This window comes from Hyperolius riggenbachi, chromosome 3 (assembly GCF_040937935.1).
Source record: "Hyperolius riggenbachi isolate aHypRig1 chromosome 3, aHypRig1.pri, whole genome shotgun sequence".
In the NCBI taxonomy this organism is placed as follows: domain Eukaryota; kingdom Metazoa; phylum Chordata; class Amphibia; order Anura; family Hyperoliidae; genus Hyperolius; species Hyperolius riggenbachi.
The window spans coordinates 81,012,336-81,035,479 of NC_090648.1; the positions used below are offsets into that span (position 1 = coordinate 81,012,336).

The 23,144-nt window shown below is 47.2% G+C and overlaps 33 non-coding genes across 33 annotated transcripts; all 33 read left to right on the plus strand.

Annotated features, from left to right (window-relative positions):
- Window positions 1-85: 85 nt before the first annotated feature.
- On the plus strand, window positions 86-158 carry TRNAR-ACG (transfer RNA arginine (anticodon ACG)). The gene has a single exon. It is a non-coding gene; the product is annotated as a tRNA-Arg (tRNA).
- A 1,000-nt stretch (window positions 159-1,158) lies between these two features.
- Window positions 1,159-1,231, plus strand: TRNAR-ACG (transfer RNA arginine (anticodon ACG)). Its single transcript has one exon. It is a non-coding gene; the product is annotated as a tRNA-Arg (tRNA).
- Window positions 1,232-2,229: 998 nt separating this feature from the next.
- TRNAR-ACG (transfer RNA arginine (anticodon ACG)) lies at window positions 2,230-2,302 on the plus strand. Its single transcript has one exon. It is a non-coding gene; the product is annotated as a tRNA-Arg (tRNA).
- Window positions 2,303-3,304: 1,002 nt separating this feature from the next.
- Window positions 3,305-3,377, plus strand: TRNAR-ACG (transfer RNA arginine (anticodon ACG)). Its single transcript has one exon. It is a non-coding gene; the product is annotated as a tRNA-Arg (tRNA).
- Window positions 3,378-4,377: 1,000 nt separating this feature from the next.
- On the plus strand, window positions 4,378-4,450 carry TRNAR-ACG (transfer RNA arginine (anticodon ACG)). The gene has a single exon. It is a non-coding gene; the product is annotated as a tRNA-Arg (tRNA).
- A 1,001-nt stretch (window positions 4,451-5,451) lies between these two features.
- TRNAR-ACG (transfer RNA arginine (anticodon ACG)) lies at window positions 5,452-5,524 on the plus strand. The gene has a single exon. It is a non-coding gene; the product is annotated as a tRNA-Arg (tRNA).
- A 1,002-nt stretch (window positions 5,525-6,526) lies between these two features.
- On the plus strand, window positions 6,527-6,599 carry TRNAR-ACG (transfer RNA arginine (anticodon ACG)). The gene has a single exon. It is a non-coding gene; the product is annotated as a tRNA-Arg (tRNA).
- Window positions 6,600-7,599: 1,000 nt separating this feature from the next.
- On the plus strand, window positions 7,600-7,672 carry TRNAR-ACG (transfer RNA arginine (anticodon ACG)). The gene has a single exon. It is a non-coding gene; the product is annotated as a tRNA-Arg (tRNA).
- A 3-nt stretch (window positions 7,673-7,675) lies between these two features.
- Window positions 7,676-7,747, plus strand: TRNAH-GUG (transfer RNA histidin (anticodon GUG)). Its single transcript has one exon. It is a non-coding gene; the product is annotated as a tRNA-His (tRNA).
- Window positions 7,748-8,672: 925 nt separating this feature from the next.
- TRNAR-ACG (transfer RNA arginine (anticodon ACG)) lies at window positions 8,673-8,745 on the plus strand. The gene has a single exon. It is a non-coding gene; the product is annotated as a tRNA-Arg (tRNA).
- An 8-nt stretch (window positions 8,746-8,753) lies between these two features.
- On the plus strand, window positions 8,754-8,825 carry TRNAH-GUG (transfer RNA histidin (anticodon GUG)). The gene has a single exon. It is a non-coding gene; the product is annotated as a tRNA-His (tRNA).
- Window positions 8,826-9,746: 921 nt separating this feature from the next.
- On the plus strand, window positions 9,747-9,819 carry TRNAR-ACG (transfer RNA arginine (anticodon ACG)). The gene has a single exon. It is a non-coding gene; the product is annotated as a tRNA-Arg (tRNA).
- A 1,000-nt stretch (window positions 9,820-10,819) lies between these two features.
- Window positions 10,820-10,892, plus strand: TRNAR-ACG (transfer RNA arginine (anticodon ACG)). Its single transcript has one exon. It is a non-coding gene; the product is annotated as a tRNA-Arg (tRNA).
- Window positions 10,893-10,895: 3 nt separating this feature from the next.
- Window positions 10,896-10,967, plus strand: TRNAH-GUG (transfer RNA histidin (anticodon GUG)). The gene has a single exon. It is a non-coding gene; the product is annotated as a tRNA-His (tRNA).
- Window positions 10,968-11,892: 925 nt separating this feature from the next.
- TRNAR-ACG (transfer RNA arginine (anticodon ACG)) lies at window positions 11,893-11,965 on the plus strand. The gene has a single exon. It is a non-coding gene; the product is annotated as a tRNA-Arg (tRNA).
- Window positions 11,966-11,973: 8 nt separating this feature from the next.
- On the plus strand, window positions 11,974-12,045 carry TRNAH-GUG (transfer RNA histidin (anticodon GUG)). The gene has a single exon. It is a non-coding gene; the product is annotated as a tRNA-His (tRNA).
- A 925-nt stretch (window positions 12,046-12,970) lies between these two features.
- TRNAR-ACG (transfer RNA arginine (anticodon ACG)) lies at window positions 12,971-13,043 on the plus strand. The gene has a single exon. It is a non-coding gene; the product is annotated as a tRNA-Arg (tRNA).
- Window positions 13,044-13,046: 3 nt separating this feature from the next.
- Window positions 13,047-13,118, plus strand: TRNAH-GUG (transfer RNA histidin (anticodon GUG)). The gene has a single exon. It is a non-coding gene; the product is annotated as a tRNA-His (tRNA).
- Window positions 13,119-14,043: 925 nt separating this feature from the next.
- On the plus strand, window positions 14,044-14,116 carry TRNAR-ACG (transfer RNA arginine (anticodon ACG)). Its single transcript has one exon. It is a non-coding gene; the product is annotated as a tRNA-Arg (tRNA).
- Window positions 14,117-14,124: 8 nt separating this feature from the next.
- TRNAH-GUG (transfer RNA histidin (anticodon GUG)) lies at window positions 14,125-14,196 on the plus strand. Its single transcript has one exon. It is a non-coding gene; the product is annotated as a tRNA-His (tRNA).
- Window positions 14,197-15,117: 921 nt separating this feature from the next.
- TRNAR-ACG (transfer RNA arginine (anticodon ACG)) lies at window positions 15,118-15,190 on the plus strand. The gene has a single exon. It is a non-coding gene; the product is annotated as a tRNA-Arg (tRNA).
- Window positions 15,191-16,190: 1,000 nt separating this feature from the next.
- TRNAR-ACG (transfer RNA arginine (anticodon ACG)) lies at window positions 16,191-16,263 on the plus strand. The gene has a single exon. It is a non-coding gene; the product is annotated as a tRNA-Arg (tRNA).
- An 8-nt stretch (window positions 16,264-16,271) lies between these two features.
- Window positions 16,272-16,343, plus strand: TRNAH-GUG (transfer RNA histidin (anticodon GUG)). The gene has a single exon. It is a non-coding gene; the product is annotated as a tRNA-His (tRNA).
- A 925-nt stretch (window positions 16,344-17,268) lies between these two features.
- TRNAC-ACA (transfer RNA cysteine (anticodon ACA)) lies at window positions 17,269-17,341 on the plus strand. The gene has a single exon. It is a non-coding gene; the product is annotated as a tRNA-Cys (tRNA).
- An 8-nt stretch (window positions 17,342-17,349) lies between these two features.
- Window positions 17,350-17,421, plus strand: TRNAH-GUG (transfer RNA histidin (anticodon GUG)). The gene has a single exon. It is a non-coding gene; the product is annotated as a tRNA-His (tRNA).
- A 925-nt stretch (window positions 17,422-18,346) lies between these two features.
- Window positions 18,347-18,419, plus strand: TRNAC-ACA (transfer RNA cysteine (anticodon ACA)). The gene has a single exon. It is a non-coding gene; the product is annotated as a tRNA-Cys (tRNA).
- Window positions 18,420-18,427: 8 nt separating this feature from the next.
- On the plus strand, window positions 18,428-18,499 carry TRNAH-GUG (transfer RNA histidin (anticodon GUG)). The gene has a single exon. It is a non-coding gene; the product is annotated as a tRNA-His (tRNA).
- Window positions 18,500-19,424: 925 nt separating this feature from the next.
- Window positions 19,425-19,497, plus strand: TRNAR-ACG (transfer RNA arginine (anticodon ACG)). The gene has a single exon. It is a non-coding gene; the product is annotated as a tRNA-Arg (tRNA).
- Window positions 19,498-20,497: 1,000 nt separating this feature from the next.
- Window positions 20,498-20,570, plus strand: TRNAR-ACG (transfer RNA arginine (anticodon ACG)). The gene has a single exon. It is a non-coding gene; the product is annotated as a tRNA-Arg (tRNA).
- Window positions 20,571-21,570: 1,000 nt separating this feature from the next.
- On the plus strand, window positions 21,571-21,643 carry TRNAR-ACG (transfer RNA arginine (anticodon ACG)). The gene has a single exon. It is a non-coding gene; the product is annotated as a tRNA-Arg (tRNA).
- Window positions 21,644-21,651: 8 nt separating this feature from the next.
- Window positions 21,652-21,723, plus strand: TRNAH-GUG (transfer RNA histidin (anticodon GUG)). The gene has a single exon. It is a non-coding gene; the product is annotated as a tRNA-His (tRNA).
- A 925-nt stretch (window positions 21,724-22,648) lies between these two features.
- On the plus strand, window positions 22,649-22,721 carry TRNAR-ACG (transfer RNA arginine (anticodon ACG)). The gene has a single exon. It is a non-coding gene; the product is annotated as a tRNA-Arg (tRNA).
- Window positions 22,722-22,724: 3 nt separating this feature from the next.
- Window positions 22,725-22,796, plus strand: TRNAH-GUG (transfer RNA histidin (anticodon GUG)). Its single transcript has one exon. It is a non-coding gene; the product is annotated as a tRNA-His (tRNA).
- Window positions 22,797-23,144: the final 348 nt, after the last annotated feature.

The window sequence follows — 23,144 nt, forward strand, 5'->3', positions numbered from 1 at the left end:
AGACGTTCAGTGGAATAGGGCACCTCAACGAGGCCCGGTCTCCTTGCGGCCGCAAGAAAAACTTGCTATACGTATGTCAGCAGTAGGGCCAGTGGCGCAATGGATAACGCGTCTGACTACGGATCAGAAGATTGTAGGTTCGACTACTACCTGGCTCAATTGCCGTGATCGTATAGTGGTTAGTACTCTGCGTTGTGGCCGCAGCAACCCGGGTTCGAATCCGGGTCACGGCAGGCTCTTTACTTTCTTCCTCTGCAACTATTTCTTCAGGTTGCAACCAATCTAGTGACTTTCTAAAGCATCCAGGAACCTTAGGCTCTGCTTGCTTCACTTCTTCATTACAACATTTTGCCTTTCTCTGCTTTGTAGCATCTTCAAACATCTTCACAAACACCATCCTCACATGGCATCTTGGCCTCACCAGTTGCCAGTCCCTTGCTAAGCCTAGGCCAACTTTCACCACTTGCCTTCCCCAAGAAACCCGCACAAGAAAAAGACCTATGTTACACAGAGCACTTGAGCATCAATTCACCTTGGCGCCCATACTTTGGATGGCTGCTAGCAATGCTTAAAGGACAACTCTGCTTTGACATTGTTCTGCACAGACAACTTTAACAGCAGACCCTGATCAATCATGCAGAGATAATGCTTTGAGGATTTTGCTCCTAGAAGGAGATAGAAGAACTTAGCCTGCCGTGCCCCACTCACAACAGACAGCTGCTCAGACAGAGGACCCTTTCCATACTGCTTGGCTTCACTCCTTGTCTTCACCCAGCAACTTTCCCGTTAACACTAACTACACTCGGTGCGGCTGCAACAACAACAGCTTAAGAAATGTGTGAATAACTCCGGGACTAGCATACAAAATGTGCCCTGATCCTATAGTGGCTAGTACTCTTTGTTATGGCTGCAAGCAACCTGGTGTGAATACGGTTTACGGCAGGCTGCTTTCTGCACTCCTCTTGCAACCTTCTTCAAGCTTTTAGAACAGCATTGTGAATATCTGGACTCAGAGAGAGCAAATTCATGACATTTTTATAGAGATTATCTCTCAAAGAAGTTCTCGCTACAGAAGACGTTCAGTGGAATAGGGCACTTCAACGAGGCCCGGTCTCCTTGCGGCCGCAAGAAAAACTTGCTATACGTATGTCAGCAGTAGGGCCAGTGGCGCAATGGATAACGCGTCTGACTACGGATCAGAAGATTGTAGGTTCGACTCCTACCTGGCTCGATTAACATGCCGTGATCGTATAGTGGTTAGTACTCTGTGTTGTGGCCGCAGCAACCCCGGTTTGAATCTGGGTCACGGCAGGCTTCTTTCTTCCTCTGCAACTATTTCTTCAGGTTGCAACCAATCTAGTGACTTTCTAAAGCATCCAGGAACCTTCGGCTCTGCTTGCTTCACTTCTTCATTACAACATTTTGCCTTTCTCTGCTTTGTAGCATCTTCAAACATCTTCACAAACACCATCCTCACATGGCATCTTGGCCTCACCAGTTGCCAGTCCCTTGCTAAGCCTAGGCCAACTTTCACCACTTGCCTTCCCCAAGAAACCCGCACAAGAAAAAGACCTATGTTACACAGAGCACTTGAGCATCAATTCACCTTGGCGCCCATACTTTGGATGGCTGCTAGCAATGCTTAAAGGACAACTCTGCTTTGACATTGTTCTGCACAGACAACTTTAACAGCAGACCCTGATCAATCATGCAGAGATAATGCTTTGAGGATTTTGCTCCTAGAAGGAGATAGAAGAACTTAGCCTGCCGTGCCCCACTCACAACAGACAGCTGCTCAGACAGAGGACCCTTTCCATACTGCTTGGCTTCACTCCTTGTCTTCACCCAGCAACTTTCCCGTTAACACTAACTACACTCGGTGCGGCTGCAACAACAGCTTAAGAAATGTGTGAATAACTCCGGGACTAGCATACAAAATGTGCCCTGATCCTATAGTGGCTAGTACTCTTTGTTATGGCTGCAAGCAACCTGGTGTGAATACGGTTTACGGCAGGCTGCTTTCTGCACTCCTCTTGCAACCTTCTTCAAGCTTTTAGAACAGCATTGTGAATATCTGGACTCAGAGAGAGCAAATTCATGACATTTTTATAGAGATTATCTCTCAAAGAAGTTCTCGCTACAGAAGACGTTCAGTGGAATAGGGCACTTCAACGAGGCCCGGTCTCCTTGCGGCCGCAAGAAAAACTTGCTATACGTATGTCAGCAGTAGGGCCAGTGGCGCAATGGATAACGCGTCTGACTACGGATCAGAAGATTGTAGGTTCGACTCCTACCTGGCTCGATTTAACATGTCGTGATCGTATAGTGGTTAGTACTCTGCGTTGTGGCCGCAGCAACCCCGGTTCGAATCTGGGTCACGGCAGGCTTCTTTCTTCCTCTGCAACTATTTCTTCAGGTAGCAACCAATCTAGTGACTTTCTAAAGCATCCAGGAACCTTCGGCTCTGCTTGCTTCACTTCTTCATTACAACATTTTGCCTTTCTCTGCTTTGTAGCATCTTCAAACATCTTCACAAACACCATCCTCACATGGCATCTTGGCCTCACCAGTTGCCAGTCCCTTGCTAAGCCTAGGCCAACTTTCACCACTTGCCTTCCCCAAGAAACCCGCACAAGAAAAAGACCTATGTTACACAGAGCACTTGAGCATCAATTCACCTTGGCGCCCATACTTTGGATGGCTGCTAGCAATGCTTAAAGGACAACTCTGCTTTGACATTGTTCTGCACAGACAACTTTAACAGCAGACCCTGATCAATCATGCAGAGATAATGCTTTGAGGATTTTGCTCCTAGAAGGAGATAGAAGAACTTAGCCTGCCGTGCCCCACTCACAACAGACAGCTGCTCAGACAGAGGACCCTTTCCATACTGCTTGGCTTCACTCCTTGTCTTCACCCAGCAACTTTCCCGTTAACACTAACTACACTCGGTGCGGCTGCAACAACAACAGCTTAAGAAATGTGTGAATAACTCCGGGACTAGCATACAAAATGTGCCCTGATCCTATAGTGGCTAGTACTCTTTGTTATGGCTGCAAGCAACCTGGTGTGAATACGGTTTACGGCAGGCTGCTTTCTGCACTCCTCTTGCAACCTTCTTCAAGCTTTTAGAACAGCATTGTGAATATCTGGACTCAGAGAGAGCAAATTCATGACATTTTTATAGAGATTATCTCTCAAAGAAGTTCTCGCTACAGAAGACGTTCAGTGGAATAGGGCACCTCAACGAGGCCCGGTCTCCTTGCGGCCGCAAGAAAAACTTGCTATACGTATGTCAGCAGTAGGGCCAGTGGCGCAATGGATAACGCGTCTGACTACGGATCAGAAGATTGTAGGTTCGACTACTACCTGGCTCGATTGCCGTGATCGTATAGTGGTTAGTACTCTGCGTTGTGGCCGCAGCAACCCGGGTTCGAATCCGGGTCACGGCAGGCTCTTTACTTTCTTCCTCTGCAACTATTTCTTCAGGTTGCAACCAATCTAGTGACTTTCTAAAGCATCCAGGAACCTTAGGCTCTGCTTGCTTCACTTCTTCATTACAACATTTTGCCTTTCTCTGCTTTGTAGCATCTTCAAACATCTTCACAAACACCATCCTCACATGGCATCTTGGCCTCACCAGTTGCCAGTCCCTTGCTAAGCCTAGGCCAACTTTCACCACTTGCCTTCCCCAAGAAACCCGCACAAGAAAAAGACCTATGTTACACAGAGCACTTGAGCATCAATTCACCTTGGCGCCCATACTTTGGATGGCTGCTAGCAATGCTTAAAGGACAACTCTGCTTTGACATTGTTCTGCACAGACAACTTTAACAGCAGACCCTGATCAATCATGCAGAGATAATGCTTTGAGGATTTTGCTCCTAGAAGGAGATAGAAGAACTTAGCCTGCCGTGCCCCACTCACAACAGACAGCTGCTCAGACAGAGGACCCTTTCCATACTGCTTGGCTTCACTCCTTGTCTTCACCCAGCAACTTTCCCGTTAACACTAACTACACTCGGTGCGGCTGCAACAACAACAGCTTAAGAAATGTGTGAATAACTCCGGGACTAGCATACAAAATGTGCCCTGATCCTATAGTGGCTAGTACTCTTTGTTATGGCTGCAAGCAACCTGGTGTGAATACGGTTTACGGCAGGCTGCTTTCTGCACTCCTCTTGCAACCTTCTTCAAGCTTTTAGAACAGCATTGTGAATATCTGGACTCAGAGAGAGCAAATTCATGACATTTTTATAGAGATTATCTCTCAAAGAAGTTCTCGCTACAGAAGACGTTCAGTGGAATAGGGCACTTCAACGAGGCCCGGTCTCCTTGCGGCCGCAAGAAAAACTTGCTATACATATGTCAGCAGTAGGGCCAGTGGCGCAATGGATAACGCGTCTGACTACGGATCAGAAGATTGTAGGTTCGACTCCTACCTGGCTCGATTAACATGCCGTGATCGTATAGTGGTTAGTACTCTGTGTTGTGGCCGCAGCAACCCCGGTTCGAATCTGGGTCACGGCAGGCTTCTTTCTTCCTCTGCAACTATTTCTTCAGGTTGCAACCAATCTAGTGACTTTCTAAAGCATCCAGGAACCTTCGGCTCTGCTTGCTTCACTTCTTCATTACAACATTTTGCCTTTCTCTGCTTTGTAGCATCTTCAAACATCTTCACAAACACCATCCTCACATGGCATCTTGGCCTCACCAGTTGCCAGTCCCTTGCTAAGCCTAGGCCAACTTTCACCACTTGCCTTCCCCAAGAAACCCGCACAAGAAAAAGACCTATGTTACACAGAGCACTTGAGCATCAATTCACCTTGGCGCCCATACTTTGGATGGCTGCTAGCAATGCTTAAAGGACAACTCTGCTTTGACATTGTTCTGCACAGACAACTTTAACAGCAGACCCTGATCAATCATGCAGAGATAATGCTTTGAGGATTTTGCTCCTAGAAGGAGATAGAAGAACTTAGCCTGCCGTGCCCCACTCACAACAGACAGCTGCTCAGACAGAGGACCCTTTCCATACTGCTTGGCTTCACTCCTTGTCTTCACCCAGCAACTTTCCCGTTAACACTAACTACACTCGGTGCGGCTGCAACAACAACAGCTTAAGAAATGTGTGAATAACTCCGGGACTAGCATACAAAATGTGCCCTGATCCTATAGTGGCTAGTACTCTTTGTTATGGCTGCAAGCAACCTGGTGTGAATACGGTTTACGGCAGGCTGCTTTCTGCACTCCTCTTGCAACCTTCTTCAAGCTTTTAGAACAGCATTGTGAATATCTGGACTCAGAGAGAGCAAATTCATGACATTTTTATAGAGATTATCTCTCAAAGAAGTTCTCGCTACAGAAGACGTTCAGTGGAATAGGGCACTTCAACGAGGCCCGGTCTCCTTGCGGCCGCAAGAAAAACTTGCTATACGTATGTCAGCAGTAGGGCCAGTGGCGCAATGGATAACGCGTCTGACTACGGATCAGAAGATTGTAGGTTCGACTCCTACCTGGCTTGATTTAACATGTCGTGATCGTATAGTGGTTAGTACTCTGCGTTGTGGCCGCAGCAACCCCGGTTCGAATCTGGGTCACGGCAGGCTTCTTTCTTCCTCTGCAACTATTTCTTCAGGTAGCAACCAATCTAGTGACTTTCTAAAGCATCCAGGAACCTTCGGCTCTGCTTGCTTCACTTCTTCATTACAACATTTTGCCTTTCTCTGCTTTGTAGCATCTTCAAACATCTTCACAAACACCATCCTCACATGGCATCTTGGCCTCACCAGTTGCCAGTCCCTTGCTAAGCCTAGGCCAACTTTCACCACTTGCCTTCCCCAAGAAACCCGCACAAGAAAAAGACCTATGTTACACAGAGCACTTGAGCATCAATTCACCTTGGCGCCCATACTTTGGATGGCTGCTAGCAATGCTTAAAGGACAACTCTGCTTTGACATTGTTCTGCACAGACAACTTTAACAGCAGACCCTGATCAATCATGCAGAGATAATGCTTTGAGGATTTTGCTCCTAGAAGGAGATAGAAGAACTTAGCCTGCCGTGCCCCACTCACAACAGACAGCTGCTCAGACAGAGGACCCTTTCCATACTGCTTGGCTTCACTCCTTGTCTTCACCCAGCAACTTTCCCGTTAACACTAACTACACTCGGTGCGGCTGCAACAACAACAGCTTAAGAAATGTGTGAATAACTCCGGGACTAGCATACAAAATGTGCCCTGATCCTATAGTGGCTAGTACTCTTTGTTATGGCTGCAAGCAACCTGGTGTGAATACGGTTTACGGCAGGCTGCTTTCTGCACTCCTCTTGCAACCTTCTTCAAGCTTTTAGAACAGCATTGTGAATATCTGGACTCAGAGAGAGCAAATTCATGACATTTTTATAGAGATTATCTCTCAAAGAAGTTCTCGCTACAGAAGACGTTCAGTGGAATAGGGCACTTCAACGAGGCCCGGTCTCCTTGCGGCCGCAAGAAAAACTTGCTATACGTATGTCAGCAGTAGGGCCAGTGGCGCAATGGATAACGCGTCTGACTACGGATCAGAAGATTGTAGGTTCGACTCCTACCTGGCTCGATTGCCGTGATCGTATAGTGGTTAGTACTCTGCGTTGTGGCCGCAGCAACCCGGGTTCGAATCCGGGTCACGGCAGGCTCTTTACTTTCTTCCTCTGCAACTATTTCTTCAGGTTGCAACCAATCTAGTGACTTTCTAAAGCATCCAGGAACCTTAGGCTCTGCTTGCTTCACTTCTTCATTACAACATTTTGCCTTTCTCTGCTTTGTAGCATCTTCAAACATCTTCACAAACACCATCCTCACATGGCATCTTGGCCTCACCAGTTGCCAGTCCCTTGCTAAGCCTAGGCCAACTTTCACCACTTGCCTTCCCCAAGAAACCCGCACAAGAAAAAGACCTATGTTACACAGAGCACTTGAGCATCAATTCACCTTGGCGCCCATACTTTGGATGGCTGCTAGCAATGCTTAAAGGACAACTCTGCTTTGACATTGTTCTGCACAGACAACTTTAACAGCAGACCCTGATCAATCATGCAGAGATAATGCTTTGAGGATTTTGCTCCTAGAAGGAGATAGAAGAACTTAGCCTGCCGTGCCCCAATCACAACAGACAGCTGCTCAGACAGAGGACCCTTTCCATACTGCTTGGCTTCACTCCTTGTCTTCACCCAGCAACTTTCCCGTTAACACTAACTACACTCGGTGCGGCTGCAACAACAACAGCTTAAGAAATGTGTGAATAACTCCGGGACTAGCATACAAAATGTGCCCTGATCCTATAGTGGCTAGTACTCTTTGTTATGGCTGCAAGCAACCTGGTGTGAATACGGTTTACGGCAGGCTGCTTTCTGCACTCCTCTTGCAACCTTCTTCAAGCTTTTAGAACAGCATTGTGAATATCTGGATTCAGAGAGAGCAAATTCATGACATTTTTATAGAGATTATCTCTCAAAGAAGTTCTCGCTACAGAAGACGTTCAGTGGAATAGGGCACTTCAACGAGGCCCGGTCTCCTTGCGGCCGCAAGAAAAACTTGCTATACATATGTCAGCAGTAGGGCCAGTGGCGCAATGGATAACGCGTCTGACTACGGATCAGAAGATTGTAGGTTCGACTCCTACCTGGCTCGATTGCCGTGATCGTATAGTGGTTAGTACTCTGCGTTGTGGCCGCAGCAACCCCGGTTCGAATCCGGGTCACGGCAGGCTCTTTACTTTCTTCCTCTGCAACTATTTCTTCAGGTTGCAACCAATCTAGTGACTTTCTAAAGCATCCAGGAACCTTCGGCTCTGCTTGCTTCACTTCTTCATTACAACATTTTGCCTTTCTCTGCTTTGTAGCATCTTCAAACATCTTCACAAACACCATCCTCACATGGCATCTTGGCCTCACCAGTTGCCAGTCCCTTGCTAAGCCTAGGCCAACTTTCACCACTTGCCTTCCCCAAGAAACCCGCACAAGAAAAAGACCTATGTTACACAGAGCACTTGAGCATCAATTCACCTTGGCGCCCATACTTTGGATGGCTGCTAGCAATGCTTAAAGGACAACTCTGCTTTGACATTGTTCTGCACAGACAACTTTAACAGCAGACCCTGATCAATCATGCAGAGATAATGCTTTGAGGATTTTGCTCCTAGAAGGAGATAGAAGAACTTAGCCTGCCGTGCCCCACTCACAACAGACAGCTGCTCAGACAGAGGACCCTTTCCATACTGCTTGGCTTCACTCCTTGTCTTCACCCAGCAACTTTCCCGTTAACACTAACTACACTCGGTGCGGCTGCAACAACAACAGCTTAAGAAATGTGTGAATAACTCCGGGACTAGCATACAAAATGTGCCCTGATCCTATAGTGGCTAGTACTCTTTGTTATGGCTGCAAGCAACCTGGTGTGAATACGGTTTACGGCAGGCTGCTTTCTGCACTCCTCTTGCAACCTTCTTCAAGCTTTTAGAACAGCATTGTGAATATCTGGACTCAGAGAGAGCAAATTCATGACATTTTTATAGAGATTATCTCTCAAAGAAGTTCTCGCTACAGAAGACGTTCAGTGGAATAGGGCACTTCAACGAGGCCCGGTCTCCTTGCGGCCGCAAGAAAAACTTGCTATACGTATGTCAGCAGTAGGGCCAGTGGCGCAATGGATAACGCGTCTGACTACGGATCAGAAGATTGTAGGTTCGACTCCTACCTGGCTCGATTAACATGCCGTGATCGTATAGTGGTTAGTACTCTGCGTTGTGGCCGCAGCAACCCCGGTTCGAATCCGGGTCACGGCAGGCTTCTTTCTTACTCTGCAACTATTTCTTCAGGTTGCAACCAATCTAGTGACTTTCTAAAGCATCCAGGAACCTTCGGCTCTGCTTGCTTCACTTCTTCATTACAACATTTTGCCTTTCTCTGCTTTGTAGCATCTTCAAACATCTTCACAAACACCATCCTCACATGGCATCTTGGCCTCACCAGTTGCCAGTCCCTTGCTAAGCCTAGGCCAACTTTCACCACTTGCCTTCCCCAAGAAACCCGCACAAGAAAAAGACCTATGTTACACAGAGCACTTGAGCATCAATTCACCTTGGCGCCCATACTTTGGATGGCTGCTAGCAATGCTTAAAGGACAACTCTGCTTTGACATTGTTCTGCACAGACAACTTTAACAGCAGACCCTGATCAATCATGCAGAGATAATGCTTTGAGGATTTTGCTCCTAGAAGGAGATAGAAGAACTTAGCCTGCCGTGCCCCACTCACAACAGACAGCTGCTCAGACAGAGGACCCTTTCCATACTGCTTGGCTTCACTCCTTGTCTTCACCCAGCAACTTTCCCGTTAACACTAACTACACTCGGTGCGGCTGCAACAACAACAGCTTAAGAAATGTGTGAATAACTCCGGGACTAGCATACAAAATGTGCCCTGATCCTATAGTGGCTAGTACTCTTTGTTATGGCTGCAAGCAACCTGGTGTGAATACGGTTTACGGCAGGCTGCTTTCTGCACTCCTCTTGCAACCTTCTTCAAGCTTTTAGAACAGCATTGTGAATATCTGGACTCAGAGAGAGCAAATTCATGACATTTTTATAGAGATTATCTCTCAAAGAAGTTCTCGCTACAGAAGACGTTCAGTGGAATAGGGCACTTCAACGAGGCCCGGTCTCCTTGCGGCCGCAAGAAAAACTTGCTATACGTATGTCAGCAGTAGGGCCAGTGGCGCAATGGATAACGCGTCTGACTACGGATCAGAAGATTGTAGGTTCGACTCCTACCTGGCTCGATTGCCGTGATCGTATAGTGGTTAGTACTCTGCGTTGTGGCCGCAGCAACCCGGGTTCGAATCCGGGTCACGGCAGGCTCTTTACTTTCTTCCTCTGCAACTATTTCTTCAGGTTGCAACCAATCTAGTGACTTTCTAAAGCATCCAGGAACCTTCGGCTCTGCTTGCTTCACTTCTTCATTACAACATTTTGCCTTTCTCTGCTTTGTAGCATCTTCAAACATCTTCACAAACACCATCCTCACATGGCATCTTGGCCTCACCAGTTGCCAGTCCCTTGCTAAGCCTAGGCCAACTTTCACCACTTGCCTTCCCCAAGAAACCCGCACAAGAAAAAGACCTATGTTACACAGAGCACTTGAGCATCAATTCACCTTGGCGCCCATACTTTGGATGGCTGCTAGCAATGCTTAAAGGACAACTCTGCTTTGACATTGTTCTGCACAGACAACTTTAACAGCAGACCCTGATCAATCATGCAGAGATAATGCTTTGAGGATTTTGCTCCTAGAAGGAGATAGAAGAACTTAGCCTGCCGTGCCCCACTCACAACAGACAGCTGCTCAGACAGAGGACCCTTTCCATACTGCTTGGCTTCACTCCTTGTCTTCACCCAGCAACTTTCCCGTTAACACTAACTACACTCGGTGCGGCTGCAACAACAACAGCTTAAGAAATGTGTGAATAACTCCGGGACTAGCATACAAAATGTGCCCTGATCCTATAGTGGCTAGTACTCTTTGTTATGGCTGCAAGCAACCTGGTGTGAATACGGTTTACGGCAGGCTGCTTTCTGCACTCCTCTTGCAACCTTCTTCAAGCTTTTAGAACAGCATTGTGAATATCTGGACTCAGAGAGAGCAAATTCATGACATTTTTATAGAGATTATCTCTCAAAGAAGTTCTCGCTACAGAAGACGTTCAGTGGAATAGGGCACTTCAACGAGGCCCGGTCTCCTTGCGGCCGCAAGAAAAACTTGCTATACGTATGTCAGCAGTAGGGCCAGTGGCGCAATGGATAACGCGTCTGACTACGGATCAGAAGATTGTAGGTTCGACTCCTACCTGGCTCGATTGCCGTGATCGTATAGTGGTTAGTACTCTGCGTTGTGGCCGCAGCAACCCCGGTTCGAATCCGGGTCACGGCAGGCTCTTTACTTTCTTCCTCTGCAACTATTTCTTCAGGTTGCAACCAATCTAGTGACTTTCTAAAGCATCCAGGAACCTTAGGCTCTGCTTGCTTCACTTCTTCATTACAACATTTTGCCTTTCTCTGCTTTGTAGCATCTTCAAACATCTTCACAAACACCATCCTCACATGGCATCTTGGCCTCACCAGTTGCCAGTCCCTTGCTAAGCCTAGGCCAACTTTCACCACTTGCCTTCCCCAAGAAACCCGCACAAGAAAAAGACCTATGTTACACAGAGCACTTGAGCATAAATTCACCTTGGCGCCCATACTTTGGATGGCTGCTAGCAATGCTTAAAGGACAACTCTGCTTTGACATTGTTCTGCACAGACAACTTTAACAGCAGACCCTGATCAATCATGCAGAGATAATGCTTTGAGGATTTTGCTCCTAGAAGGAGATAGAAGAACTTAGCCTGCCGTGCCCCACTCACAACAGACAGCTGCTCAGACAGAGGACCCTTTCCATACTGCTTGGCTTCACTCCTTGTCTTCACCCAGCAACTTTCCCGTTAACACTAACTACACTCGGTGCGGCTGCAACAACAACAGCTTAAGAAATGTGTGAATAACTCCGGGACTAGCATACAAAATGTGCCCTGATCCTATAGTGGCTAGTACTCTTTGTTATGGCTGCAAGCAACCTGGTGTGAATACGGTTTACGGCAGGCTGCTTTCTGCACTCCTCTTGCAACCTTCTTCAAGCTTTTAGAACAGCATTGTGAATATCTGGACTCAGAGAGAGCAAATTCATGACATTTTTATAGAGATTATCTCTCAAAGAAGTTCTCGCTACAATAGACGTTCAGTGGAATAGGGCACTTCAACGAGGCCCGGTCTCCTTGCGGCCGCAAGAAAAACTTGCTATACGTATGTCAGCAGTAGGGCCAGTGGCGCAATGGATAACGCGTCTGACTACGGATCAGAAGATTGTAGGTTCGACTCCTACCTGGCTCGATTAACATGCCGTGATCGTATAGTGGTTAGTACTCTGCGTTGTGGCCGCAGCAACCCCGGTTCGAATCCGGGTCACGGCAGGCTCTTTACTTTCTTCCTCTGCAACTATTTCTTCAGGTTGCAACCAATCTAGTGACTTTCTAAAGCATCCAGGAACCTTCGGCTCTGCTTGCTTCACTTCTTCATTACAACATTTTGCCTTTCTCTGCTTTGTAGCATCTTCAAACATCTTCACAAACACCATCCTCACATGGCATCTTGGCCTCACCAGTTGCCAGTCCCTTGCTAAGCCTAGGCCAACTTTCACCACTTGCCTTCCCCAAGAAACCCGCACAAGAAAAAGACCTATGTTACACAGAGCACTTGAGCATCAATTCACCTTGGCGCCCATACTTTGGATGGCTGCTAGCAATGCTTAAAGGACAACTCTGCTTTGACATTGTTCTGCACAGACAACTTTAACAGCAGACCCTGATCAATCATGCAGAGATAATGCTTTGAGGATTTTGCTCCTAGAAGGAGATAGAAGAACTTAGCCTGCCGTGCCCCACTCACAACAGACAGCTGCTCAGACAGAGGACCCTTTCCATACTGCTTGGCTTCACTCCTTGTCTTCACCCAGCAACTTTCCCGTTAACACTAACTACACTCGGTGCGGCTGCAACAACAACAGCTTAAGAAATGTGTGAATAACTCCGGGACTAGCATACAAAATGTGCCCTGATCCTATAGTGGCTAGTACTCTTTGTTATGGCTGCAAGCAACCTGGTGTGAATACGGTTTACGGCAGGCTGCTTTCTGCACTCCTCTTGCAACCTTCTTCAAGCTTTTAGAACAGCATTGTGAATATCTGGACTCAGAGAGAGCAAATTCATGACATTTTTATAGAGATTATCTCTCAAAGAAGTTCTCGCTACAGAAGACGTTCAGTGGAATAGGGCACTTCAACGAGGCCCGGTCTCCTTGCGGCCGCAAGAAAAACTTGCTATACGTATGTCAGCAGTAGGGCCAGTGGCGCAATGGATAACGCGTCTGACTACGGATCAGAAGATTGTAGGTTCGACTCCTACCTGGCTCGATTGCCGTGATCGTATAGTGGTTAGTACTCTGCGTTGTGGCCGCAGCAACCCCGGTTCGAATCCGGGTCACGGCAGGCTCTTTACTTTCTTCCTCTGCAACTATTTCTTCAGGTTGCAACCAATCTAGTGACTTTCTAAAGCATCCAGGAACCTTCGGCTCTGCTTGCTTCACTTCTTCATTACAACATTTTTCCTTTCTCTGCTTTGTAGCATCTTCAAACATCTTCACAAACACCATCCTCACATGGCATCTTGGCCTCACCAGTTGCCAGTCCCTTGCTAAGCCTAGGCCAACTTTCACCACTTGCCTTCCCCAAGAAACCCGCACAAGAAAAAGACCTATGTTACACAGAGCACTTGAGCATCAATTCACCTTGGCGCCCATACTTTGGATGGCTGCTAGCAATGCTTAAAGGACAACTCTGCTTTGACATTGTTCTGCACAGACAACTTTAACAGCAGACCCTGATCAATCATGCAGAGATAATGCTTTGAGGATTTTGCTCCTAGAAGGAGATAGAAGAACTTAGCCTGCCGTGCCCCACTCACAACAGACAGCTGCTCAGACAGAGGACCCTTTCCATACTGCTTGGCTTCACTCCTTGTCTTCACCCAGCAACTTTCCCGTTAACACTAACTACACTCGGTGCGGCTGCAACAACAACAGCTTAAGAAATGTGTGAATAACTCCGGGACTAGCATACAAAATGTGCCCTGATCCTATAGTGGCTAGTACTCTTTGTTATGGCTGCAAGCAACCTGGTGTGAATACGGTTTACGGCAGGCTGCTTTCTGCACTCCTCTTGCAACCTTCTTCAAGCTTTTAGAACAGCATTGTGAATATCTGGACTCAGAGAGAGCAAATTCATGACATTTTTATAGAGATTATCTCTCAAAGAAGTTCTCGCTACAGAAGACGTTCAGTGGAATAGGGCACTTCAACGAGGCCCGGTCTCCTTGCGGCCGCAAGAAAAACTTGCTATACATATGTCAGCAGTAGGGCCAGTGGCGCAATGGATAACGCGTCTGACTACGGATCAGAAGATTGTAGGTTCGACTCCTACCTGGCTCGATTAACATGCCGTGATCGTATAGTGGTTAGTACTCTGCGTTGTGGCCGCAGCAACCCCGGTTCGAATCCGGGTCACGGCAGGCTTCTTTCTTCCTCTGCAACTATTTCTTCAGGTTGCAACCAATCTAGTGACTTTCTAAAGCATCCAGGAACCTTCGGCTCTGCTTGCTTCACTTCTTCATTACAACATTTTGCCTTTCTCTGCTTTGTAGCATCTTCAAACATCTTCACAAACACCATCCTCACATGGCATCTTGGCCTCACCAGTTGCCAGTCCCTTGCTAAGCCTAGGCCAACTTTCACCACTTGCCTTCCCCAAGAAACCCGCACAAGAAAAAGACCTATGTTACACAGAGCACTTGAGCATCAATTCACCTTGGCGCCCATACTTTGGATGGCTGCTAGCAATGCTTAAAGGACAACTCTGCTTTGACATTGTTCTGCACAGACAACTTTAACAGCAGACCCTGATCAATCATGCAGAGATAATGCTTTGAGGATTTTGCTCCTAGAAGGAGATAGAAGAACTTAGCCTGCCGTGCCCCACTCACAACAGACAGCTGCTCAGACAGAGGACCCTTTCCATACTGCTTGGCTTCACTCCTTGTCTTCACCCAGCAACTTTCCCGTTAACACTAACTACACTCGGTGCGGCTGCAACAACAACAGCTTAAGAAATGTGTGAATAACTCCGGGACTAGCATACAAAATGTGCCCTGATCCTATAGTGGCTAGTACTCTTTGTTATGGCTGCAAGCAACCTGGTGTGAATACGGTTTACGGCAGGCTGCTTTCTGCACTCCTCTTGCAACCTTCTTCAAGCTTTTAGAACAGCATTGTGAATATCTGGACTCAGAGAGAGCAAATTCATGACATTTTTATAGAGATTATCTCTCAAAGAAGTTCTCGCTACAGAAGACGTTCAGTGGAATAGGGCACTTCAACGAGGCCCGGTCTCCTTGCGGCCGCAAGAAAAACTTGCTATACATATGTCAGCAGTAGGGCCAGTGGCGCAATGGATAACGCGTCTGACTACGGATCAGAAGATTGTAGGTTCGACTCCTACCTGGCTCGATTGCCGTGATCGTATAGTGGTTAGTACTCTGCGTTGTGGCCGCAGCAACCCGGGTTCGAATCCGGGTCACGGCAGGCTCTTTACTTTCTTCCTCTGCAACTATTTCTTCAGGTTGCAACCAATCTAGTGACTTTCTAAAGCATCCAGGAACCTTAGGCTCTGCTTGCTTCACTTCTTCATTACAACATTTTGCCTTTCTCTGCTTTGTAGCATCTTCAAACATCTTCACAAACACCATCCTCACATGGCATCTTGGCCTCACCAGTTGCCAGTCCCTTGCTAAGCCTAGGCCAACTTTCACCACTTGCCTTCCCCAAGAAACCCGCACAAGAAAAAGACCTATGTTACACAGAGCACTTGAGCATCAATTCACCTTGGCGCCCATACTTTGGATGGCTGCTAGCAATGCTTAAAGGACAACTCTGCTTTGACATTGTTCTGCACAGACAACTTTAACAGCAGACCCTGATCAATCATGCAGAGATAATGCTTTGAGGATTTTGCTCCTAGAAGGAGATAGAAGAACTTAGCCTGCCGTGCCCCACTCACAACAGACAGCTGCTCAGACAGAGGACCCTTTCCATACTGCTTGGCTTCACTCCTTGTCTTCACCCAGCAACTTTCCCGTTAACACTAACTACACTCGGTGCGGCTGCAACAACAACAGCTTAAGAAATGTGTGAATAACTCCGGGACTAGCATACAAAATGTGCCCTGATCCTATAGTGGCTAGTACTCTTTGTTATGGCTGCAAGCAACCTGGTGTGAATACGGTTTACGGCAGGCTGCTTTCTGCACTCCTCTTGCAACCTTCTTCAAGCTTTTAGAACAGCATTGTGAATATCTGGACTCAGAGAGAGCAAATTCATGACATTTTTATAGAGATTATCTCTCAAAGAAGTTCTCGCTACAGAAGACGTTCAGTGGAATAGGGCACTTCAACGAGGCCCGGTCTCCTTGCGGCCGCAAGAAAAACTTGCTATACGTATGTCAGCAGTAGGGCCAGTGGCGCAATGGATAACGCGTCTGACTACGGATCAGAAGATTGTAGGTTCGACTCCTACCTGGCTCGATTAACATGCCGTGATCGTATAGTGGTTAGTACTCTGCGTTGTGGCCGCAGCAACCCCGGTTCGAATCCGGGTCACGGCAGGCTCTTTACTTTCTTCCTCTGCAACTATTTCTTCAGGTTACAACCAATCTAGTGACTTTCTAAAGCATCCAGGAACCTTCGGCTCTGCTTGCTTCACTTCTTCATTACAACATTTTGCCTTTCTCTGCTTTGTAGCATCTTCAAACATCTTCACAAACACCATCCTCACATGGCATCTTGGCCTCACCAGTTGCCAGTCCCTTGCTAAGCCTAGGCCAACTTTCACCACTTGCCTTCCCCAAGAAACCCGCACAAGAAAAAGACCTATGTTACACAGAGCACTTGAGCATAAATTCACCTTGGCGCCCATACTTTGGATGGCTGCTAGCAATGCTTAAAGGACAACTCTGCTTTGACATTGTTCTGCACAGACAACTTTAACAGCAGACCCTGATCAATCATGCAGAGATAATGCTTTGAGGATTTTGCTCCTAGAAGGAGATAGAAGAACTTAGCCTGCCGTGCCCCACTCACAACAGACAGCTGCTCAGACAGAGGACCCTTTCCATACTGCTTGGCTTCACTCCTTGTCTTCACCCAGCAACTTTCCCGTTAACACTAACTACACTCGGTGCGGCTGCAACAACAACAGCTTAAGAAATGTGTGAATAACTCCGGGACTAGCATACAAAATGTGCCCTGATCCTATAGTGGCTAGTACTCTTTGTTATGGCTGCAAGCAACCTGGTGTGAATACGGTTTACGGCAGGCTGCTTTCTGCACTCCTCTTGCAACCTTCTTCAAGCTTTTAGAACAGCATTGTGAATATCTGGACTCAGAGAGAGCAAATTCATGACATTTTTATAGAGATTATCTCTCAAAGAAGTTCTCGCTACAGAAGACGTTCAGTGGAATAGGGCACTTCAACGAGGCCCGGTCTCCTTGCGGCCGCAAGAAAAACTTGCTATACGTATGTCAGCAGTAGGGCCAGTGGCGCAATGGATAACGCGCCTGACTACAGATCAGAAGATTGTAGGTTCGACTCCTACCTGGCTTGATTAACATGCCGTGATCGTATAGTGGTTAGTACTCTGTGTTGTGGCCGCAGCAACCCCGGTTCGAATCCGGGTCACGGCAGGCTCTTTACTTTCTTCCTCTGCAACTATTTCTTCAGGTTGCAACCAATCTAGTGACTTTCTAAAGCATCCAGGAACCTTAGGCTCTGCTTGCTTCACTTCTTCATTACAACATTTTGCCTTTCTCTGCTTTGTAGCATCTTCAAACATCTTCACAAACACCATCCTCACATGGCATCTTGGCCTCACCAGTTGCCAGTCCCTTGCTAAGCCTAGGCCAACTTTCACCACTTGCCTTCCCCAAGAAACCCGCACAAGAAAAAGACCTATGTTACACAGAGCACTTGAGCATCAATTCACCTTGGCGCCCATACTTTGGATGGCTGCTAGCAATGCTTAAAGGACAACTCTGCTTTGACATTGTTCTGCCCAGACAACTTTAACAGCAGACCCTGATCAATCATGCAGAGATAATGCTTTGAGGATTTTGCTCCTAGAAGGAGATAGAAGAACTTAGCCTGCCGTGCCCCACTCACAACAGACAGCTGCTCAGACAGAGGACCCTTTCCATACTGCTTGGCTTCACTCCTTGTCTTCACCCAGCAACTTTCCCGTTAACACTAACTACACTCGGTGCGGCTGCAACAACAACAGCTTAAGAAATGTGTGAATAACTCCGGGACTAGCATACAAAATGTGCCCTGATCCTATAGTGGCTAGTACTCTTTGTTATGGCTGCAAGCAACCTGGTGTGAATACGGTTTACGGCAGGCTGCTTTCTGCACTCCTCTTGCAACCTTCTTCAAGCTTTTAGAACAGCATTGTGAATATCTGGACTCAGAGAGAGCAAATTCATGACATTTTTATAGAGATTATCTCTCAAAGAAGTTCTCGCTACAGAAGACGTTCAGTGGAATAGGGCACTTCAACGAGGCCCGGTCTCCTTGCGGCCGCAAGAAAAACTTGCTATACGTATGTCAGCAGTAGGGCCAGTGGCGCAATGGATAACGCGCCTGACTACAGATCAGAAGATTGTAGGTTCGACTCCTACCTGGCTTGATTAACATGCCGTGATCGTATAGTGGTTAGTACTCTGTGTTGTGGCCGCAGCAACCCCGGTTCGAATCCGGGTCACGGCAGGCTCTTTACTTTCTTCCTCTGCAACTATTTCTTCAGGTTGCAACCAATCTAGTGACTTTCTAAAGCATCCAGGAACCTTAGGCTCTGCTTGCTTCACTTCTTCATTACAACATTTTGCCTTTCTCTGCTTTGTAGCATCTTCAAACATCTTCACAAACACCATCCTCACATGGCATCTTGGCCTCACCAGTTGCCAGTCCCTTGCTAAGCCTAGGCCAACTTTCACCACTTGCCTTCCCCAAGAAACCCGCACAAGAAAAAGACCTATGTTACACAGAGCACTTGAGCATCAATTCACCTTGGCGCCCATACTTTGGATGGCTGCTAGCAATGCTTAAAGGACAACTCTGCTTTGACATTGTTCTGCCCAGACAACTTTAACAGCAGACCCTGATCAATCATGCAGAGATAATGCTTTGAGGATTTTGCTCCTAGAAGGAGATAGAAGAACTTAGCCTGCCGTGCCCCACTCACAACAGACAGCTGCTCAGACAGAGGACCCTTTCCATACTGCTTGGCTTCACTCCTTGTCTTCACCCAGCAACTTTCCCGTTAACACTAACTACACTCGGTGCGGCTGCAACAACAACAGCTTAAGAAATGTGTGAATAACTCCGGGACTAGCATACAAAATGTGCCCTGATCCTATAGTGGCTAGTACTCTTTGTTATGGCTGCAAGCAACCTGGTGTGAATACGGTTTACGGCAGGCTGCTTTCTGCACTCCTCTTGCAACCTTCTTCAAGCTTTTAGAACAGCATTGTGAATATCTGGACTCAGAGAGAGCAAATTCATGACATTTTTATAGAGATTATCTCTCAAAGAAGTTCTCGCTACAGAAGACGTTCAGTGGAATAGGGCACTTCAACGAGGCCCGGTCTCCTTGCGGCCGCAAGAAAAACTTGCTATACGTATGTCAGCAGTAGGGCCAGTGGCGCAATGGATAACGCGTCTGACTACGGATCAGAAGATTGTAGGTTCGACTCCTACCTGGCTCGATTGCCGTGATCGTATAGTGGTTAGTACTCTGCGTTGTGGCCGCAGCAACCCGGGTTCGAATCCGGGTCACGGCAGGCTCTTTACTTTCTTCCTCTGCAACTATTTCTTCAGGTTGCAACCAATCTAGTGACTTTCTAAAGCATCCAGGAACCTTAGGCTCTGCTTGCTTCACTTCTTCATTACAACATTTTTCCTTTCTCTGCTTTGTAGCATCTTCAAACATCTTCACAAACACCATCCTCACATGGCATCTTGGCCTCACCAGTTGCCAGTCCCTTGCTAAGCCTAGGCCAACTTTCACCACTTGCCTTCCCCAAGAAACCCGCACAAGAAAAAGACCTATGTTACACAGAGCACTTGAGCATCAATTCACCTTGGCGCCCATACTTTGGATGGCTGCTAGCAATGCTTAAAGGACAACTCTGCTTTGACATTGTTCTGCACAGACAACTTTAACAGCAGACCCTGATCAATCATGCAGAGATAATGCTTTGAGGATTTTGCTCCTAGAAGGAGATAGAAGAACTTAGCCTGCCGTGCCCCACTCACAACAGACAGCTGCTCAGACAGAGGACCCTTTCCATACTGCTTGGCTTCACTCCTTGTCTTCACCCAGCAACTTTCCCGTTAACACTAACTACACTCGGTGCGGCTGCAACAACAACAGCTTAAGAAATGTGTGAATAACTCCGGGACTAGCATACAAAATGTGCCCTGATCCTATAGTGGCTAGTACTCTTTGTTATGGCTGCAAGCAACCTGGTGTGAATACGGTTTACGGCAGGCTGCTTTCTGCACTCCTCTTGCAACCTTCTTCAAGCTTTTAGAACAGCATTGTGAATATCTGGACTCAGAGAGAGCAAATTCATGACATTTTTATAGAGATTATCTCTCAAAGAAGTTCTCGCTACAGAAGACGTTCAGTGGAATAGGGCACTTCAACGAGGCCCGGTCTCCTTGCGGCCGCAAGAAAAACTTGCTATACATATGTCAGCAGTAGGGCCAGTGGCGCAATGGATAACGCGTCTGACTACGGATCAGAAGATTGTAGGTTCGACTCCTACCTGGCTCGATTGCCGTGATCGTATAGTGGTTAGTACTCTGCGTTGTGGCCGCAGCAACCCCGGTTCGAATCTGGGTCACGGCAGGCTCTTTACTTTCTTCCTCTGCAACTATTTCTTCAGGTTGCAACCAATCTAGTGACTTTCTAAAGCATCCAGGAACCTTCGGCTCTGCTTGCTTCACTTCTTCATTACAACATTTTGCCTTTCTCTGCTTTGTAGCATCTTCAAACATCTTCACAAACACCATCCTCACATGGCATCTTGGCCTCACCAGTTGCCAGTCCCTTGCTAAGCCTAGGCCAACTTTCACCACTTGCCTTCCCCAAGAAACCCGCACAAGAAAAAGACCTATGTTACACAGAGCACTTGAGCATCAATTCACCTTGGCGCCCATACTTTGGATGGCTGCTAGCAATGCTTAAAGGACAACTCTGCTTTGACATTGTTCTGCACAGACAACTTTAACAGCAGACCCTGATCAATCATGCAGAGATAATGCTTTGAGGATTTTGCTCCTAGAAGGAGATAGAAGAACTTAGCCTGCCGTGCCCCACTCACAACAGACAGCTGCTCAGACAGAGGACCCTTTCCATACTGCTTGGCTTCACTCCTTGTCTTCACCCAGCAACTTTCCCGTTAACACTAACTACACTCGGTGCGGCTTCAACAACAACAGCTTAAGAAATGTGTGAATAACTCCGGGACTAGCATACAAAATGTGCCCTGATCCTATAGTGGCTAGTACTCTTTGTTATGGCTGCAAGCAACCTGGTGTGAATACGGTTTACGGCAGGCTGCTTTCTGCACTCCTCTTGCAACCTTCTTCAAGCTTTTAGAACAGCATTGTGAATATCTGGACTCAGAGAGAGCAAATTCATGACATTTTTATAGAGATTATCTCTCAAAGAAGTTCTCGCTACAGAAGACGTTCAGTGGAATAGGGCACTTCAACGAGGCCCGGTCTCCTTGCGGCCGCAAGAAAAACTTGCTATACGTATGTCAGCAGTAGGGCCAGTGGCGCAATGGATAACGCGTCTGACTACGGATCAGAAGATTGTAGGTTCGACTCCTACCTGACTCGATTAACATGCCGTGATCGTATAGTGGTTAGTACTCTGCGTTGTGGCTGCAGCAACCCCGGTTCGAATCCGGGTCACGGCAGGCTCTTTACTTTCTTCCTCTGCAACTATTTCTTCAGGTTGCAACCAATCTAGTGACTTTCTAAAGCATCCAGGAACCTTTGGCTCTGCTTGCTTTACTTCTTCATTACAACATTTTGCCTTTCTCTGCTTTGTAGCATCTTCAAACATCTTCACAAACACCATCCTCACATGGCATCTTGGCCTCACCAGTTGCCAGTCCCTTGCTAAGCCTAGGCCAACTTTCACCACTTGCCTTCCCCAAGAAACCCGCACAAGAAAAAGACCTATGTTACACAGAGCACTTGAGCATCAATTCACCTTGGCGCCCATACTTTGGATGGCTGCTAGCAATGCTTAAAGGACAACTCTGCTTTGACATTGTTCTGCCCAGACAACTTTAACAGCAGACCCTGATCAATCATGCAGAGATAATGCTTTGAGGATTTTGCTCCTAGAAGGAGATAGAAGAACTTAGCCTGCCGTGCCCCACTCACAACAGACAGCTGCTCAGACAGAGGACCCTTTCCATACTGCTTGGCTTCACTCCTTGTCTTCACCCAGCAACTTTCCCGTTAACACTAACTACACTCGGTGCGGCTGCAACAACAACAGCTTAAGAAATGTGTGAATAACTCCGGGACTAGCATACAAAATGTGCCCTGATCCTATAGTGGCTAGTACTCTTTGTTATGGCTGCAAGCAACCTGGTGTGAATACGGTTTACGGCAGGCTGCTTTCTGCACTCCTCTTGCAACCTTCTTCAAGCTTTTAGAACAGCATTGTGAATATCTGGACTCAGAGAGAGCAAATTCATGACATTTTTATAGAGATTATCTCTCAAAGAAGTTCTCGCTACAGAAGACGTTCAGTGGAATAGGGCACTTCAACGAGGCCCGGTCTCCTTGCGGCCGCAAGAAAAACTTGCTATACGTATGTCAGCAGTAGGGCCAGTGGCGCAATGGATAACGCGTCTGACTACGGATCAGAAGATTGTAGGTTCGACTCCTACCTGGCTCGATTGCCGTGATCGTATAGTGGTTAGTACTCTGCGTTGTGGCCGCAGCAACCCCGGTTCGAATCCGGGTCACGGCAGGCTCTTTACTTTCTTCCTCTGCAACTATTTCTTCAGGTTGCAACCAATCTAGTGACTTTCTAAAGCATCCAGGAACCTTCGGCTCTGCTTGCTTTACTTCTTCATTACAACATTTTGCCTTTCTCTGCTTTGTAGCATCTTCAAACATCTTCACAAACACCATCCTCACATGGCATCTTGGCCTCACCAGTTGCCAGTCCCTTGCTAAGCCTAGGCCAACTTTCACCACTTGCCTTCCCCAAGAAACCCGCACAAGAAAAAGACCTATGTTACACAGAGCACTTGAGCATCAATTCACCTTGGCGCCCATACTTTGGATGGCTGCTAGCAATGCTTAAAGGACAACT